The sequence below is a fragment of the Sceloporus occidentalis genome, unplaced genomic scaffold (assembly GCF_023333645.1).
Source record: "Sceloporus occidentalis isolate IW3139 unplaced genomic scaffold, rSceOcc1.0.p SCAF_2, whole genome shotgun sequence".
NCBI classification, from domain to species: Eukaryota; Metazoa; Chordata; class Lepidosauria; order Squamata; family Phrynosomatidae; genus Sceloporus; species Sceloporus occidentalis.
This window is the reverse complement of record NW_028316982.1, coordinates 212416123-212434536: the sequence shown is the minus strand read 5'-3', so window position 1 is coordinate 212434536 and position 18414 is coordinate 212416123. Positions and strand designations below refer to the sequence as shown.

General features: G+C 40.8%; 1 long non-coding RNA gene across 1 annotated transcript in view; it reads left to right on the top strand.

The window, feature by feature from the left end:
• Positions 1-1641: 1641 nt before the first annotated feature.
• Positions 1642-18414, top strand: part of LOC149319669 (uncharacterized) — a 154714-nt gene continuing 137941 nt past the window's right edge. Inside the window, exon 1 of the long non-coding RNA XR_016279889.1 lies at positions 1642-1818. This is a non-coding gene — a long non-coding RNA (uncharacterized LOC149319669). The remainder of the gene's footprint in view (positions 1819-18414) is intronic.

Sequence of the window (18414 nt, the reverse complement as noted above, 5' to 3'; positions counted from 1 at the left end):
GTGAAAAGTGATGTTGTAATCTTTGAGCCAGATAAGTGATTTAAGGGTCTACACAAAAAGACGCTATACAATCATCAGATCATTAAACCACGAATAGTGGTAATACACATGTACATTTCTGAGAACTGTCACACCTTTGTGGGTCTGCGATGTTGAAAGTGTAAATACAATGTCCAGTGTCTAGTTAGGGATAGGTAAGCACCTAAAGACTTTGGGTCTGCCCTACTGGTCCTTCCTTTTGTGAGCATGAAGCACGCTTAGTTTCCAGTTTCTCAGTGCCTATAATTCAAAATGGGGGAAGGCACGGGAAGAACGGACTGAAAGAAAGGTTGGTGAAATAAATAGATAGATAGATAGATAGATAGATAGATAGATAGATAGGTCTGGAAAGGCGATCTAGCATATTCCTAATGTGTTATTAATTCATTTACGTAACAGAAAGTAGCTCAGAGGGAGGAGGGAGCAACAATGGGACAATGCAGGTGTGTGTTTGTGTGTGCTCCAGAAAGTGAAGCATTTTATTATTTAAATAAGCATGCATGTTTTATGCCCATTTATATGATGTGGCATCAATGCGTTGTTTTCTGAACGGCGGTATTGCAGCTCATACACAGTAATGAGACCAATGTAATTATTATAGTAAAAACAAAGCAATGTATGTGTGCAGGAGGAAGGAACGCCAGTGCTCATGTGCTTTTGGGATTGAAATATGAAAGGCGGACACATTTTGCATTGCACAGTAAATGAAGCTGAACTGCTGTCAGGGTGAGGAGGACAGTGTGGCTAGTTGCACCTATTGTGTCACTGCTGTGGAAAGGAGCTTACTGATTGGCCACTGTCTGCAGCACATAACACTGACTGGTTATAAAAGACTTGTCTAAGGGAAAGCTTGTAGGTAGTCCATTGTCTTGCAAAAGTTGATATCACTGCATTCTCCTCCACGCCCCCCTTCTTCTTCCCAGAGAGTCAGACAGCTGAGCTGTAATAGCTGCACAGGTTTTCCCCCTCCTTTTTCTTGCTATACAGATTTTTTTTAAAGGGGAGGGGGAACACTGGAATCATAGCTCTGCTTTAGTTTGTATATTTGGAGAGAATACTAATTAAGATCCCTTGTCTTAAATAAAATAAAATTACACAGATGTAAATAAAAGGAGGGGGGAACCCTGGTGCTTGACATTTTAAAAAGAATTGTACATGTAAATAATGATGATGAAAAGGTTTGGGTCAGGGCCAACAAATCAGTCACAGTTCTTAAGGGAAAAATGAAAAATTTGGTAATCAAGGTAAACAAAGAAGCAGCTCTCTCACTCCCTTCCTTTTCCTTCCAGCCTTTCTTTCTAAGAGAGCCAACATTATTCTCCTTTACTGTAGGTCATCTCATGTATTTTTAAAAGTTTGCAAGGATCAGGATTTCAAAATACAGAAACCAGCTGCAATCAAGAGGTTATTAATTCTTTTTAGGAAGTAATTTGGGGTAAAGAACTGCTATATCTTTTTTTTTCAAAAATGTCTTTTCTGCATTATAGACGGATCTAACAACGTATTCTGGGCTCTGTGCCAAAGGCTGGTATTTCACAGCAGCGACCGCCTTACGGATGAGCTGTGGGAAGCAGGAGGGAGAATCTCTTAGGGTGCCACTACTATGGAGACACAGCTGAGCTGAACAAGATTTGCTTCATACGACAACAAGAGAGGCAGAAAAGTGTCTGGTTCAAGCGCTGCCCAAGCAGGCAGTAACCAGAAGAGCTAGCAGCCAATCCGGCCATGCTGCACTGTTCGAAACCAGCTCCACATCTCAGCCAATCAGTGACATCATTGGTGAGAAACTCATTTACATCATGCAGTAATGAACTTTATTTAATGTATCCTTTTTCCCCCCTCCCTGAGATTAGGTTGCTCAATTAATTATTCTACCAGCATAATTTGAATCACTATGTAAAATGGTGGCTTCATTCTCCCAGATGCTGTGGGCTTTTCTTTTCTTTAAAAAAAATCTCTGTTGGCTCAGGAGAAGGGAGGTGTTGATAATGGTGGGCAGGATTAATTCCCCCCCTCCTCCGCCTTATGAATCTTTTAAAATAGCTTTTCATCGCATCTAATTAAATAGGCATATAATTTTTAAAAAATGCTTCCTCTTGTTTGCATCCCCCTTTCACCTTTATCCTTGCTCAGCTGCCTGCATTGTAACACTCTGTCAAGGCTTCGGAAGGTAATGTAAGGTAAAGAGGATGCTGCAGCACAAGATTTCTGCATCTTCAGAGCTCGGCACTTCCAGCATTTCTTTGAATGCTCCCCAGACTTTGCTGTGCTGCAAAACCTCTTGAATGTGTTCTGCTTTCTCTTATGAGCATCTGTCACATCTGAACCAAGTTTGGTGCGATGTTTCATTTTCTGCCACTTTTCAGCCAAGATGTCATTTTATTAATGAATAGGATTGAGGTCATTTCTGACTAAATTTTATTCCCACTCTGCCTAGCCCGCACACAATGCACCTGATTAGCATCCCTTTGCCAGAATAACTGAATACAAGAGCCTGCATGAAAAGAAGTTAAGATGAGAGAGCGAGAGGGAGAGGGAGAGAAAGAGAGAGAGATGGCTGCAGGCTATTTTGAGCAAAGCCATATATAGACTCTGTAGAGTTAGTTATATTTTTTGTCTGCATGTTTAACACTTGCATATTAATCCTTTAAATAATAGCTCCTTCTCTAGATGAGTTTTAATTTTTTCAAAGCAAGTAAGCAGTGTTACTAAGTGATCCACTTCTTTCTTCCCCCCCCCCTTCATTTTTTAATGCATTGTTTAATGAACAGTGCTTCTTTATAAAACGAAAATGCTTGGCAAGCCAACAATGTGTTGAACATGTGGGCTTAGTTCTTTGTGGATAAAGCAATTTGTTGTGTAACTCACTTAAAAAAAACAGCCCAAAATACTTTGGAATGTAGAGATTTTAGACCACAGAATTGACTGAAGCAAGTCCGCCCGCCCCAGTCCCCCAATAGTTGGGACTGGATCAGACAGGAGGCAAATTCAATATTCTCTTATGAAATTATATCTCATGGGTTCAATTGCTCAGTTAGAAATATAGATTTAGTTCAAAATAGTAAAAAAAGAATTCAAGAATGAGGTTTGGTTACATTGTTATTGTTACTGGTTTTTTTTAAAAAATAATCATTCATAAATAGCCATGATGAGTATATGATATTCAGTGGTAATAATCGCCCATATAGTCACACTGAAAAGAATGTGGAGGATTTAAATGCTGAAAGGATGGCTCTTTCAATGCATGATGGATTCCATCATGCCATCATCAGTATTCCTTGTGTGCCTGTCCTTATTCAGCCGCTAGCTCCCCTGCTGCAGATCCTGTAATTTGAATCATGCGTAATAATATATTATCCTACTGGGGGCCTTCTTTCAGTAGGAGAGTAGTTTTATACATTCAGCTATGAGAGAACTCTTGGCACCATGCCAGCTCTGAGCCATTATTCACACAGGCAATCAAGACAGTCTTCCTTAAGGAATAACATCTGCACAACTGCATGTGCCAGAAATCTGCAGCCTCCCCCATGTTATAAATTAGGCTTTCTTGGAACCTTTAATACTTGCAAATATGAAAAAGATAAAGAATTTGTCAAAAGTGGATTGGGTGTGCCACGTGATGAAAGCCGGGAAACAGAGTGGATAATGGTGGCAGAGGGACTGGCATAAAAAACAGAGAGTTGTTCCTTAGCTCGCTCTTAGCATTTCATCCTTAAACTGTGTGTATGCCAAATGTTTATATATATATATTTGAAGTGAAAAAGTATTTCCTGCTGACAGAGAGATTTTCCAGATAATACGGCTGTCCATTGAGAATTGTGGGCATATTTCAGAAGTCTGAAAGCACCAATAGCAAACCCACAGCATTCAGTTTAATAGTCCATAAAATGAAGTGGGAGGAGAAAATGAAGGAACCAAAGACAGAATGTACTAAAAAAACTCAAGCGGGGTGGGGGGTGGGTGGGTGTATTAAACTGATAATTTAACTATTAAAGACATGTAAAGACTTTTAAAAAATGATTTTGGGGTTATTAGTAAGTTCATTTGACCTCCATGGTGTTTTTGAGTAATCCTCCTCTTCCTCTTCCTCTTCCTCTTCGTCCTTCTCCTTCTCTTCCTTATCTGCTCTGGTTTAGCTGCAGGATGGCAAAGAATACTGGAGATTGGTGACTGAATATTTAAACAGCTTGCAAAGGAAACTTAGGAAAATCTGGCCTACTTTTCAGCTTATCCTCCATCCCTTAATTGTTACATACAGAGTGGAAAAAGAAGCCCCCTTAAAGAGTATTATTGGCGCGTTACAGACGGCCCAGAAGGGGCCGTTTCGCGCTGCTGCCGGTTGCAGCGTCCGGGAACCGCAGCAGCCAAACCGCGCAGTTCCCGGATGCTGCCAAGAAGGAGCATGAAAATCACGCTCCTTCTTGCTCCCTGGAAGAGACGCTGCGAGGCGCTAGTCGCGCACTTGCGGCATCATTTCCGGGGCGTGATGTGCGGATGCAGAGCGTCCATTACGTCAAGATGGCGGCAGCCGTGTGGAACAGCCGCCGCCATTTGTTACGGACAGAGTCCGTAACAGGAGTAGGGGCATCTAGAAGAGACACCCCTTTTTTAAACTGGGACATCCTGAGGACGTCCCAAATGGCGGTATGTAACCCGCCTGTTTCCATGATTTTCATTTTTCAAGAGGTCTGAATTCCTGTTTCCATCTTTAAAATGTCAGTGGGTTTTGTTCAGAGAGGGAGATAAAATACTGATTGAAAAATTGTTTATTGTATAGGCAACATTTAGCCTATAGCAATTAAGCAGACATGAAGTGACTAGCCATGTTTAGATGCATTCATTTCCATATATGCAATACAGGTTCTTAGTGGCTTTGCTTTAAAGTTTACCTGGAAAAAAATTGCTCTTGATGGATATTGATTGTGCTTTAGGGGACAGACAGTTATCAAACACCTTCTATTTCTCTGACTTTTTTGATTCAGAATTAAGGAGGGAAAGCAGGGTTGGCAGTACATTGTCTTTTCCTAAATAAACATGTGTTCATATAGAACCTGCTTGAAATATATGTTTATATTTATGTATTGTCAAATGTAAAATGTAACTTTCTTGGGTGCTGGAACAGATATTGGTGTAGTAGTTTTTGAGTGTTGCACTACAACTTTAGAGATCAGTTCAAATCCCTGCTTGCACATGGAAACCCACCTTGGGCAAGTCACACTCTGTCAGAAGACGACAAAGGTAAACCCCTTCTGAACAAATGTTGCCAAAAAAACCTATGATAGGTTCTCCTTAGGGTAGCCATAAGTCAGAAATGACTTGAAGGCACACAACAGCAATAATGGGTATTTCGACTCTAGGTAGTTTTGAATGAGACTGGTCATTCCTGGATCCTGTCTAACATCTGACCTGGTAATGACATGATTGCCCTGATGGATGAGAAGCTCAGAAAATAACAACCCCAGTGGTTTTCCTACCTCTCTTCCCAGCTGTTCATATCATGAGTTAGCAATAGCAATAGCAAGTACATTTCTATACCGCTTATCAGTGAACTAGCACTCCCTACGCAGTTTACAATGTGTAAGCCAATTGCCCTCAACAGGGTGGGTACTTATTTTACCAACTTACAAAATGATGGAAGGCTGAGTGGACCTTGGAGCCCTCCTCTAGGATCAAACTTACAATGTTGTGGTTGCAGTACCAGCATTTAACCACTGAGCCACCAGGGCTCCTTTGTAGTATTCTTCTAGAGCACCTTGTCAGAAAGATACTTGGTGCTATATTGTAGAGGGGAAATAACATTGCTAGACTACTGTTCCCTCCTGTGGCCTTTCAGGGGATGCCTTGGGATTTCAATCTACATCACATGGCTAATTATATCTATATAACACTGCTGAGAGAGATATGAGTTTTGGCTGAGGTGACACTGGTATGCCAGTGTGAGATGGAGCTTTACTTCTTAGTTCCATCTACGAAAGGTATGGAAACTGTCAAAAGTTTAAACAGGTCAAACTGCATTATTTCTGCAGTGCAGATGCAGCCCTAGACTCAATTATACAAAAGCCTGGTTACATCCAGATTTTTTATTGTTATTTGCCTACAAGATGATCCTGACTTAATGGTGTCCCTATTCTTGGCAGGATTTACAGGAAAAGAAATTCCACCTAAATATTAGGAAGAACTTTCTGACAATAAGAGCTGTTTGACAGTGGAACACACTCTCTTGACATGTAGTGGATTCTCTTCCTTTGGAGGTTTTTAAACAGAGACTGAATGGTGCTTTGTGTTTTCCTGTAGACTCATGCTGCCAATTTCGTTCTTTCAGTTAGTCTCAAAGGTGCTACAAAATCTCTCTACATATCAATTGCATTAGTTATGACTATGTTTGGGGGCTCAGTTTAAATTGCTAATACAATTGGCCCTCCATTTTCATGGGAGATCCGTTCCGGACACCCCCCCCCCCCGAAAGTAGAGTCTTGCGCTTATTTGAGCCCCCTAGGCTTGAATGGAGCACGTCCCCGTGCACGCAGCAAGTGTGTGTGTGCCATTGCAAATAGCAGAAGTCACCCCTCTGTGTTTATTCAAGGGCACGGATCTCAGATCCATGCATTAGAAGGGGTAACTGTACTGACATTGCTAATACTAACCCTAAATGGTTTTGGAGCATGTTATCAGAAGGACTCCCTATATAAATATATAATTGCCTAACACTGTTCTCCGGCACTTACAACTAAGATGAATATATTTGGGGATACCTGGGACACAATTTTTCATTGGTAGCCTAACACTCTTTGAGGACTTCAATTTGGCACCTTTCTAAAGAAGACCCATTTTCCCCATTCTTCAAAAAAATTATTTTCCTAGTATTTTATCCCCCCCCCCTTTTGCCAGCTTTCATATATGAATTTACCAGATGTGGTGTTTGTTAGACAAGGATCCAATAAGTACTTAGGTTTGATGCCACCCCTTCAAACAGAGTCAGCAGTCTCCCATTTTCCCTGCAGCATTTTGTGCATGCTAAAAACTTGTCCTTGGATTTTCCAAGTTTTTTTGGATACACAGAAGGCTATAGAAGGGAAGTAAGCACTCATCTGCTTGAAGCAATAGGATCCAGCAGATAGCCAGTTGTGTTAATAAGCATTTCTATTTTAAGGCCCTTTGTGAAAGTTCAACATAAAAGTAAACAGAAAAGTATTTAAATAGATAGAAATATAACTTAGAAAAATACATTTTTATTGATCAAGATTTTGAGAGATATGGCTGGTCTACTTTCCTGTATCTGTCATTTACTTTTGGATCAAATTACCCAGAGGTCCTTTTACACTACTTAGATACAGCATTATGATTCAACTTCAAGTGCACAAAAACATCCTATGAATCCTGGGATTTTCAGTTTTGGGATGACTACTTAGAATGTCCACCCAGAGAGCTCCAGTGCTTATCAAACTACAAACCCCAAGCTTTCCAGTGCAAGTGAAAAGACAGGCCCAACTCCATCAGGGCTAGCCAGAGCAAGAAGAAAGGCCCTCCCTCCAGTCCATCTGCCATTGTCCAGGCCTCAAAGGGAGAGAAGAACCACTGGACTTGATTCCCTTCCCCACCACCATTCCTTTTTCCTTTTCTCTCATGTCTTTTTAGATTGTAAGCCTGAGGACAGGGGAACTGTCTGAATAACAGGGTATAGATACCGTTTATAAATAAATAAATAAAGCCTTGAGACATGCAAAGGTTAAAGGCATTTGCAGGGCCCCTTGTTTGCTTCAGTTTCCCACTATAGAATTACATAAGGGTAATGCATGAACCTGCAGCTTGGGCCTACATTCCACCCCCCCCCCTCTGTAGAGCCTGGTCCAGATGCTTCAGTTCATCTTCCAAGAAGTGGGGTTCGCAGATGCATTTTGCTCGGTCTACCAGTGTTTTGGTTGTTTGGAACCCAAGAACCACAAGGATTCTATTCCACTCCGACCCATAGTGGATCCCCCACATATGACTTGGCCAAGTTTCTGGCCACACAATTACAAACCCATATAGGGCAGATGCCTCACTACATCAAGGACTCAGCTCACTTCATAGGAAAAATCAAGAATCTGGAACTAAAACCTGGAGACATTTTAATCAGCTTTGATGTGGTCTTCCTGTTCACCAGAGTCCCCATAATGGACACCATGACACTCATCCAACAGATTTTTCCAGAAGACATCACAGCCCTGTTCAAACAGTGCCTCACCACAAGCTATTTCCAGTGGGACAATGGATTCTACAAACAGAGAGATGGAGTAGCAATGGGAAGCCCTCTAAGCCCAGTGATAGCAAACTTTTACATGGAACACTTTGAAAAGCAAGCCCTGGAAACAGCATCGAAAAAGCCCACAACTTGGTTCCGATAAGTGGATGACACTTTCACCATGGAGAAGAAGACCTGGCTGTATTCCTGAACCATCTGAACAACACCCACCCCAACATCCAATTCACTATGGAAAAAGAAAAGGAAGAAACACTGCCATTTTTGGATGTCCTAGTCATCCACAAACCGAACCTAAGTTTGGGTCACACAGTATACCGAAAACCCACACATACAGACCGATACCTGCACAAGAACTCCAACCATCACCCAAGACAAAAAAGAAGCCCAATCAAAACACTGTTAGACCGAGCAAAACGCATCTGCGAACCCCACTTCTTGGAAGATGAACTGAAGCATCTGGACCCGGCTCTACAGGCCAATGGTTATTTCAGCTCAGACATCAGAAGGGCTGCCAGGCCCAGGAAAACCCAGAGGAGTGAAGACAAGCAGCCACCCAAAGGGAAGGTATTTTTACCATACATCAAAGGAGTCACAGACAGAATAGGCAAAGTGGTGAGGAAGCACAACCTTCAAATGGTTTACAAACCGACGAAGAAAATCCAGCAAATGCTTCGCTCAGCCAAGGACCAGGGAGACCCTCTCACAGCCACAGGAGTTTAACACATACCATGCAGCTGCAGACAAGTCTACATAGGGACCACCAAATGCAGCGTGCAAACCAGAATCAAGGAACACGAGAGGCACTGCAGACTGGGCCAGCCAGAAAAATCAGCAGTAGCAGAACATGCCACTAACCATCCTGGGCATAAAATACTGTTTGAAAACACTGAAGTTCTGGACCATGCCAACCACTACCATGTCAGGATGCACAGGGAAGCTATTGAAATCCACAAACACCTGGACAATTTCAACCAGAAAGAAGAAACCCTTAAAATTAACAAACTTTGGCTACCAGTCCTGAGGAATAGCAAACTAAGGACTCAGCAAATGCAAATGGGTAACCATTCAGAGTCAGGGGCTTTCTCAGCAGATAACGATCACCAATTAGCAGACATTAATCCTCTTTTGCATTAGCCTCCCAGGCTGAGGCCAGCCATCAACACAGAACAATACACATGCAAATCACGCCTGCATTCCCAGGCTCACACAGTATATGTACACCCAGTTTTTCCAGGCAAAGCATTCTCTGAAGATGCCAGCCACAGATGCTGGTGAAATGTCAGGAAGAAACATTTCTGAAACATGGCCACATTGCCCGAAAAACCCCCACAAAAAACTATTACAGTCTGAGTTTCCCCTGTTGCATCTGGATCTCTGGTACCATCTGCCAAATATCTAACACACCTCTTTTTCTGTTCTTTGGCAACCATAACCTTCCTACGTTTCTTTCTTTATCTACCTTCTGCTTTTATATTTATCTATTCCAGTGATTTCCAACCTGGAATACATGAACTTTGTGTTTTGTTGGGTTTTTTTTTAGTAATGGCAGAATAATCAATAATGGAGGTTTCTTGTAGCACCTTTGAGACTAACTGAAAGAAAGAGGTTGGCAGCATGAGCTTTCGTAGATTAAAGTCTACTTTCTCAAATGCATAAATGCATCTGAGGAAGTAGACTTTAGTCTATGAAATCCCATGCTGCCAACTTCTTTCTTTCAGTTAGTCTCAAAGGTGCTACAAGATCTCTCTAAGTACTGATTCTACAGATTAACACAGCCATTTTTTTTTTAATTTTACCAATAATGGAGGAGGTTGAGAAAGAGGAGATGCTGCTTCAGGTGTGCATGTATGTGAAAAAGCAAGAGACAAGAGCCAAAAATGGCCAGGGGGAAAATGAGATGGAGTGCTGGCAAAATACAGTGCAGCATTTTGGTTAGCATAACTAGGAAGCCACTTTCTCTGAGTCCACCTTCCTGCTTCCTCCTCCACACTCTCAGTACCTCTTCCCCCTAATGGCTGGAGTGGGGATAAGGGGAGAGAAGGAAGAGAAGGAGGCAAAAGGAGGGCAGGAGAAGACAGCTTCCCATGGCATTTGGTTCCAACTCATCTGTGGACTTTATGGGGGAAATCAGGGGTTTAAAAGGCATTTTCCCCAGGACATTCACATGATCAGAGGAAAGATTTTTCCACGATGTCACGATTAGAGAGTACTTATCCCTGGAAGAACCAGGAATACTCCAGCAATAAATAATTAATGGGGAAATCCTGTGAATGATTTGTTGCTGGAGCATTCCTAGTTCTTTCCGGGATAAGTCCTCTATAAGAGCGATGTGTGGGAAAATCTTTCATGTGATTGTGTGAATGTCCTGGGGAAAATCCCCTTTTAGGCCCCTGATTTCCCCCATGTGATAGTTCTGTGCTTGCACTTGTTCTACTCATGGTGGCACCTCATGGTGGCTTTGCTAGTATGTGGCAGCGGTTTCTTCTTCAGAAATATCTGTGGGGTTGGATTCCACTCCAGAGGCATGGAACTGATGCTTTTGCTGCTGCTTTGGGTATTTGCTGATAGTGATCACCTTGCTGGTAAGCCTGAGATAGAGAGAGGAAAGAAGGAGAGTTCTTCATAATCTAAAGTAGTTATTAAATTTTATTCTTGTTGGTTCTCTTGTCTTCCTAGAGGAAAGGTAAGGTATAAATATTTTAAATAAAATGAATTCAACTCAGTGCTATGTATTATTATTATTATTATTATTATTATTTACAGTTATATACCACTTTGAAGTTTTAACATGTTTAATACAATCAGCTCTCCACATTTGTGAGTTTGCCATCACCCCCCCCCCCCCTTGGTGATTCTTTCTGCTCCCAAAAGAAGCTGGCAGCTGTTGGGCTTTGGGAGTGGAGGACACAAAGAACTGACACCACCAACTCCCTTCTGAAGCCTAAGGCTGTTGCCTTAATGAGTACACAACAGGCACCTCCTGAAACTGCAGGTTTTTGTGTCAATAGACCTGCAAGAGTGTCCAGCTTTGGAAATGTAGAGCAGGATCATTCTTACTCCTCATTCCCAAAGCTGGAATCTTTTGTGACAATGGATCCAAGAGTTTCCAGCTTTGAGAATGCAGCAAACAAAAAAGCTAATGCAAACCTAGGCTATATTAACAAGACTGAAGGAAGTAGAAGTCCCACTCTTATTTTGCTTTGGTCAGATTACACCTGGAATATAATGTCCTGTTCTGAGCAGCACAGTAGTTCTGAGCACTGACATTTCTCCTTATAAGACTTGCCCCACATTCTCCTCTCAATAGTCCCATTTCTTCCAATATTTCCCACCTCCTGTAAAGTATTTCCCCATAACCAAAGTATCCCTCCATCCATTTTTTCTTACATTAAGCCTGCCATTTGATACACTGGGTACCAGAGCCGAATGTCAACCATTTTGCAGTCCATTGTCAGACAAGTTGAGTTTTCCCTATATATCTGTAGCCAAAAGAGCAAGCACAGTTTTTATGATTTAAATCAGTGGAGGGTATTTTAATGAAGGAGCTGGCATGAATGGTACAGTTTATGGAAATGGGCTGCCAAGGGGGACACACGTGAAAAATGAACGACTGGTCTAATGGAGGATAGAGGGGAAAAGAAAATATGTCCAGGATAGAATGATGCAGGAAGAAAGTGGGTAGAGGGGGAGAAAAGTCCTGTCAAACGGGAAGTCACTATAAATAAACACTGTGGCTAAGATCTTAAAAAACAAAACAAAAACACCTTGAATATTGGAAAAGCCTGTTTTTTTAAATAATAAAATACTTTGCCTGCTGACATCAAGGGAGGACATTCTAGCACCGCAGTCAACGGGCAGCCACCAAAAAGCTCCCTCAAAAGTCCCTACCAAATAAAGGTAGCTGGACTAAGAGAAGGGCCTCTCTTGATGATTTCAAGGTCTGAGCAGGCTTCTATGGTGGAAAACAGTCTGTCAGATAGCCTTGACCTAAGCTGTAAAAGACTTCATAAGGAGATTATTATACCAGCCCCTTTCTCATCTTTTTCTCACTGTGGTCCTGCAATAAAAAATAAAATGGGAACATGCTGACTGAAGAGCAAGTGGTGGGTGGCATCACCACGCTCCTCTACCATTGCGTATACTTGAGGCAGTGCCACAGGAGCACCGAAAAGCTGTGGCACCAGTGGCTATGGCTCCCTTTCCAGGGCGCAGAAAGGAGCTGCTTTTTGCAGCTCCTTTCCACATCACAGAAAGGCGAGATCGGGGCTGTGGTGTGTGGTTGCTGCAGCCCCGATCTGGCTCTGAAAGGGGTGGCTATAGGTCACTTCGTAGGGATGGTCTGTACAGCCCCTTAGTTTTAAGATAATTTTAAATTTTAAGCAATTGCTTCAAATTATGTTTAGTACTGAAAATGAATTACTCAAATTAGTTTGGAATGTTCTATTTAACTGATATATATCCTGATGGCAGTGTGTTAAGCTGTAAATTTAACATTTATGTTGTCAATGACACCTATGACCGTGTTAATGTTAGAAACAGAAATTCATGACTTTGACAATCTGTTGCTGTTTAGTAACAGAATTTATTTCCATATGGAGAATCGCATGGTCTATCAATCAGCTCTATATTTATCTATAAAACATTCTCTTTAAATGTGCAATGCTATCAATTAATATCAGACTCTGACTTTCCATAACATTTTTATTTAGGTATAATGTTAAAATAGGACCTACACTGAGATACTAACTCTAAAATCAAAATGATATGTAAATGAACAGATTATCAACACAGCCTGCATATAGTATGAAATGTGTAAATGAAGATTTTTTTTTTATAGCCAAATATTATCTATAGCAAAAAGAAAGCCAGTGTTTGGGCTATAACTGCAGCTTTAGTGATATGGGTGATGTATCAGGCTGACAGATTACACATAACACAAGCTGGAAAAAGTGGTTTTCCATTATAATAATACACACACAGAAATATACTTCCACACCTTGAATTTGTTTTTTTAAAAGCTGCCTATGAAATCACATTGGTTATTAGTTACAGGAGCTTTGGCTTCACTTATAGATGAAGGTGTGATTAAGTGGTCTAATTAATATATGTTTAACAGAATGCCAAAGCCTTTAATTACTGAAAAGACAAATACCACATGTTCACTAAGACCTTTCCTAGTCATTTGGATCTGTTCATCCATTCTTTTTGTTGCTGAGGTATCATGAAATGCTAAGTAAGTGAACTATCAGCCCAAAAAACTTGGAGACAGCAAGAGCTGTATGCAGTTGAGGGTATGGTATTTAAAAAAAAGACAGGGGAGTGAAAATCCATTTATGTAATGGTAACAATAAACTATTGGGCTGTTTCAGTTGTGTGTGTAACATTTGCAAAGGGAGGAATAAGTGGATTGTGTATGAATGAGGTATATCAAGTTTTCCAACCTAGCATCCTCCCTTTTGAAATATAGTTCCTACCATCATCAGTTGTGTCAATGGGGTATGATGGGAATTGAATTCATCACAGGATGGAGAACTATGGTGTTTATGAATGGAAAATGAGTCCACGAAGGCAGTACAAATCTAAGGATTTTCATGTATGTTACCTGGCAATATCCCTATGACACTTTGTTCTACCTTTATAATTTGAGTGTCCAGGTCAATATAGCAAGACAAAAATTGATGAGAGGGCTGCTGATGGAAACAGGTGAAGAGCAGGGATATAAATGTTATAAAAGATATTTAATATACCTTATTAGATGGGAGTGGTAACCCTATTTCATAATAAATTTTTTTTTTAAAAATCTGGTCATAATTTTATCTGTCTTGTTGGTGTAGGGAGGCTCCAAGTCATTTCTGACTTATGGCAACCCTAAGGTGACACTATCATAAGGTTTTCTTGGCAAGATTTGTTCAGAAGCGGTTTACCATTGCCTTCCCCTGAGGCTGACCGCATGTGGCTTGCCCACCTAATGGGTTTCATGAGCGGGATACAAACCGCCATATAGTACGTATAGGATACGTACTAGAGTTAGGAAGGGGCGGTGCTTCCGCACCCCCCTAACCCTAGTACGTATCCTATACGTACAAGATGGCGGCGCCCCTTCCACATGGGCGCCACCATCTTTACGTACTGGACGCATAGCGTCCAGACGTGTCGCAGCGCCTATGACGTCGCGAATGCGCCAGCGGCGCTTCGCGACGTCATCAGTGCGCCGCAAGAAGAAGCTCCGAAATGGAGCTTCTTTTTTGCTCCGCGCGGGAGCTGCGCGGTTTGGCAAAGCAGCGGTTTGTATCCCGCCATGGTTGAGCAGGGAATTGAACCGTGCTCTCCAGAGTTTTAGGAGACTAGCACACACTCTGGGTGTGCTGACCCCTGAAATTTTCCCAAAAGCAGGAAACTTGACTGCAAAATTTATCCCAATGGGATAAAGGCACATTTATTTTTAAAACAGGTTTTATTGCGTTCATCTGTTGCCGGGCAAATGCATCCTGTATGCATCCCAGATGCCAGTGTCAGCGCAACTGCTGGGGTCCAACAACCACTGTCAGCAACTCAAACGAGTCCTGGGGTTAAATCAGACCCATGTAGCAGAGCTGGCAATTTCCAGAAGCTGAAGCGTGGCTCCAAAGTCCAATTGGGGTGACAGCAACTGGATGTCTTCCAGGAACTGCAGCAATGCAGGAACCTCCGGGGACACACAGCAAACCGATGCTGTAGCTTCTTCTGATAAACCACCAGAGAAACAAAAGTCCCCAAAGTGCTCTTTATTAACAGTGCTATAATACAAAACCAGATCTCTAAAACTCCAAAACATACCAATCCAACTCCTACTTCAAACCCACAAGCTATCCCTTGCAACCCCTGGGTTTATATAGTCTCCAGACCATGTGGTCTCCCAAACCCAGTGAGTTCAGGTGTGTAACCATGTCATGTGTCTCCTGTGCAATCCAGACACATGTTTCATCATCCATGGCTACGTGCACTTGGACATTGAAGTGTCCTTGAGCCAATGAGCTTCAGCTGTGCTGATCAGCCTTGCCACTCTGCTGAATGCTCATGGCCAAACACACACACATCAAGCATTTCCCTGTGTGCTGTGTTTTAACCTTTCAGATCCCTGAGAGCCAGCCATGCTTATTGTGCAGATTTTCAAGAACGGGATTTTCTCATTCTTGAAAAGACACAGGATAAGCCCAATTGGCATCTGGGCTGTAAATGGGATGCATTCTCCAGCCCATGGGTGAATGCTATAAAACCATTAAAAAATTAATGTGCCTTTATCCCATCAGGGATAAGGCCTGTTAAAAAAGAGTGCACTGATCTCCATAGTCAAACTCTCAAACCAGTATGCCATATTGGCTGTCATAATTTTATCTACCATCTATGTATGGTCTAGAAGTCCTACAAAGTCTGTCTTTCAGTGTCTTGCAGAGTCTGCAAATGAATTTGAAATTTTTGTAGGTCAGCTTATAATTTTGTTCCATTTTTTGTAATAAATTTTTGCACAAACATCTGCTTTACACCAGATCTCTTGAGGAAGAATCCAGCTTCTTCTGCTTCCTTCTCAACATCTGGTCTTGTTTGTGAAATGTTTCATGAGAGGTCCTCATTTTTCTTTTTTGAAATATCATGCTATTGATATTGTCTGCAGCAGAAGTGAGCTGCTATTCTAAAATTTAGTCACATGGATGTCATTTTATTCCATGCTTATGTGACTTCTGCAGAAAGGATTCAGGAAGTTTCTCCACAGGGCCATACCTAGGCCAAGTTGACAGGTGTTACCATCCAAGGTATTATTCTTAGGGGACAAGCAAGAAGCATTGGCATAGTTAAGACTCAGGGAAAAAAAGTTGTTTATGTTCTTGAGTCTTTACTGAGAGTGATGCAATTGACCATATTGTTTATTACTTGGCAGGGATTACACACTGGCTGCTTTCTGTCTTAAAGTTCATATGAAGGACAGAACAAAAATGCCAAGTCTTGGAACTGTACAATTTCAGTAATCAATATTTTTGCTTCAGAAACTGAAAGGGTGAGGCAGTGGTTGAGGGTGTGGATCACAGATTGTTACGTATGCTCAAGACACAGCAGTAATGGGTTTCTACAACCCTCATTCTCCATTTTGTTGGTTTTATCTTTCTTTGTATAAGTCACAGTGAGGAAGTGCTTATCCTATCTGCAGCTAATGGCTAGAATGCTGAAGTTGCAGTAGAGTTTCATTTCTGAGATGTTTTGCAAAGACATAGCTGACAGCTTCCAATAAATTAATAATTATAAGTATGGCAATGATGCTGGCTTTCATTATAGTTGAGCTGGCAAAACAATCTTCTTCTTTTATCTGTCACAAAGTGGGCTTCTTGAATTATATGTGATTTTTCTTTTATGCTTATGGAAGCATACTGACATTCCACTTGTCTCTAGGAATTCAGATTCTGAGTGTGCTGTTATATTCTCACTGCTGGTCAAACACTCTCTCCTCTTTTTCAAAAGCAAAGGGCAAGTGGAGGTACCTGGAAAGGTTTATGTTTCGCTGATTATTTTATTCTCTTCCTTATTTTATAATCTCCCTTTTAAAAGACTAAGCTAAAAAGTGAAAAAAGTAAAATCCCATATTATGCATTGCATTAAATTTCCATTTTCAAGTGGCTAAAACCATATTAATGAATTATTGCTAGAGATTATACATGTATAAAAGACATATGCACATATAAAGACAAGTTTTTAAAAGATTTAATGCGTTGCAGGCCATAAATCACACACGAATTGTAAATCAAGTAGATGTGTGACAGTGTACGAGTTTATAATAAGGTTCTTTTTATAAATCATTTATATCAAAGAACCAACAAATCTGAACCTGGAATATTATTTTTAAAAGGAGCTAGTTACTGTAGTCTTTATACTATCATAAATCAGGTCATTATTTGTTATTTTTGCTACAAGCCAGGAAAGTCACTAGTCATATTGATCATGATTGACAAATTATCATTACTGTTACAGTTATGAAGGGGTGAAAATATTTAAATTTCATTCCCACAGTCAACAACAAATAATTTAGATTTGTTCAGAGGAGGTTGATTGGGACTTTGCGGCATAGAATTTCCCCCCACAGAATATAGCATTTTCTCTCTAAAAAACAACACTTTAGCATAGGAAACACACATTTCTAGAAAAATAAATGTATGTGTAGGGGTTTTTGTTTTGTGTTTTGTTTTATTTTTATTGTGATTGTCAAACCATGAATAATCCACAAAAGCTACATAGTTTTCAAGGGCTCTCATACTTTTTGGGCAGTCTGTATCCCGCCATAGATCCATATGCAGTTATTTACACTACACTGAGAGTATGTTGGATAGAGGCTTGCTGGCAACCACTATAGATGCTTTTAAAATTATTATCCAAGATTGATTACTGTAATGCATTTCATATAGCATTGTTGAAGAGTGTTTGGAAGCTACACTTATGAATCCATCTCCTATTAGATAAATTCTACATTATTTTTTGTATTAATTGCATTGTCATACTCCTTGCTTCTGGCCACTATTTAAGATATTATTCACTACATATGATTTAGACCATTTGTACCTAATAAGATGTCTATTCGCCAAAGTTGCTATGAAATGAAATAATGAAGTTCTTTAAAAAAAATTACATGAAATGAAATTGATTAAAGCATAGGGCTCCAATTGTAAGTGGTCTCCCCAAAGAGATTTGCCACATCTTATACATTTTTAGAAAGATGGTGTAGATCTGGTTATTTCAGGAGGATGAACTTTTATTTCATTGGAACTATATTCCTTTTAAAACTGTAGATTGGTGTCAGAAATAAATATATAGGAATGCATATGCAGAAACGTCATACACACTACACAAGCTGTATTCTTTGATTGCTTTCTACCAGCTCCTTTGTCTGTATTATGCCTGCAGGCAGGCATGTCTTTTCCTTTAATGGAACAGCCTCATGCCTGTCCTATGGAATCCATTTAAAAGGAAAACTGAGTTGCTGAAAGCTTTTGTTGCTAAGAGTGGCTATTTAGAAACCTGATGAACTGGTAATCAGAGCTGGACAGGTACACTTCCACTTCCACTCAAGGCAAGTTAGGCTTCTTTGGTGCTTCCTTGTGTTTTAGTACACA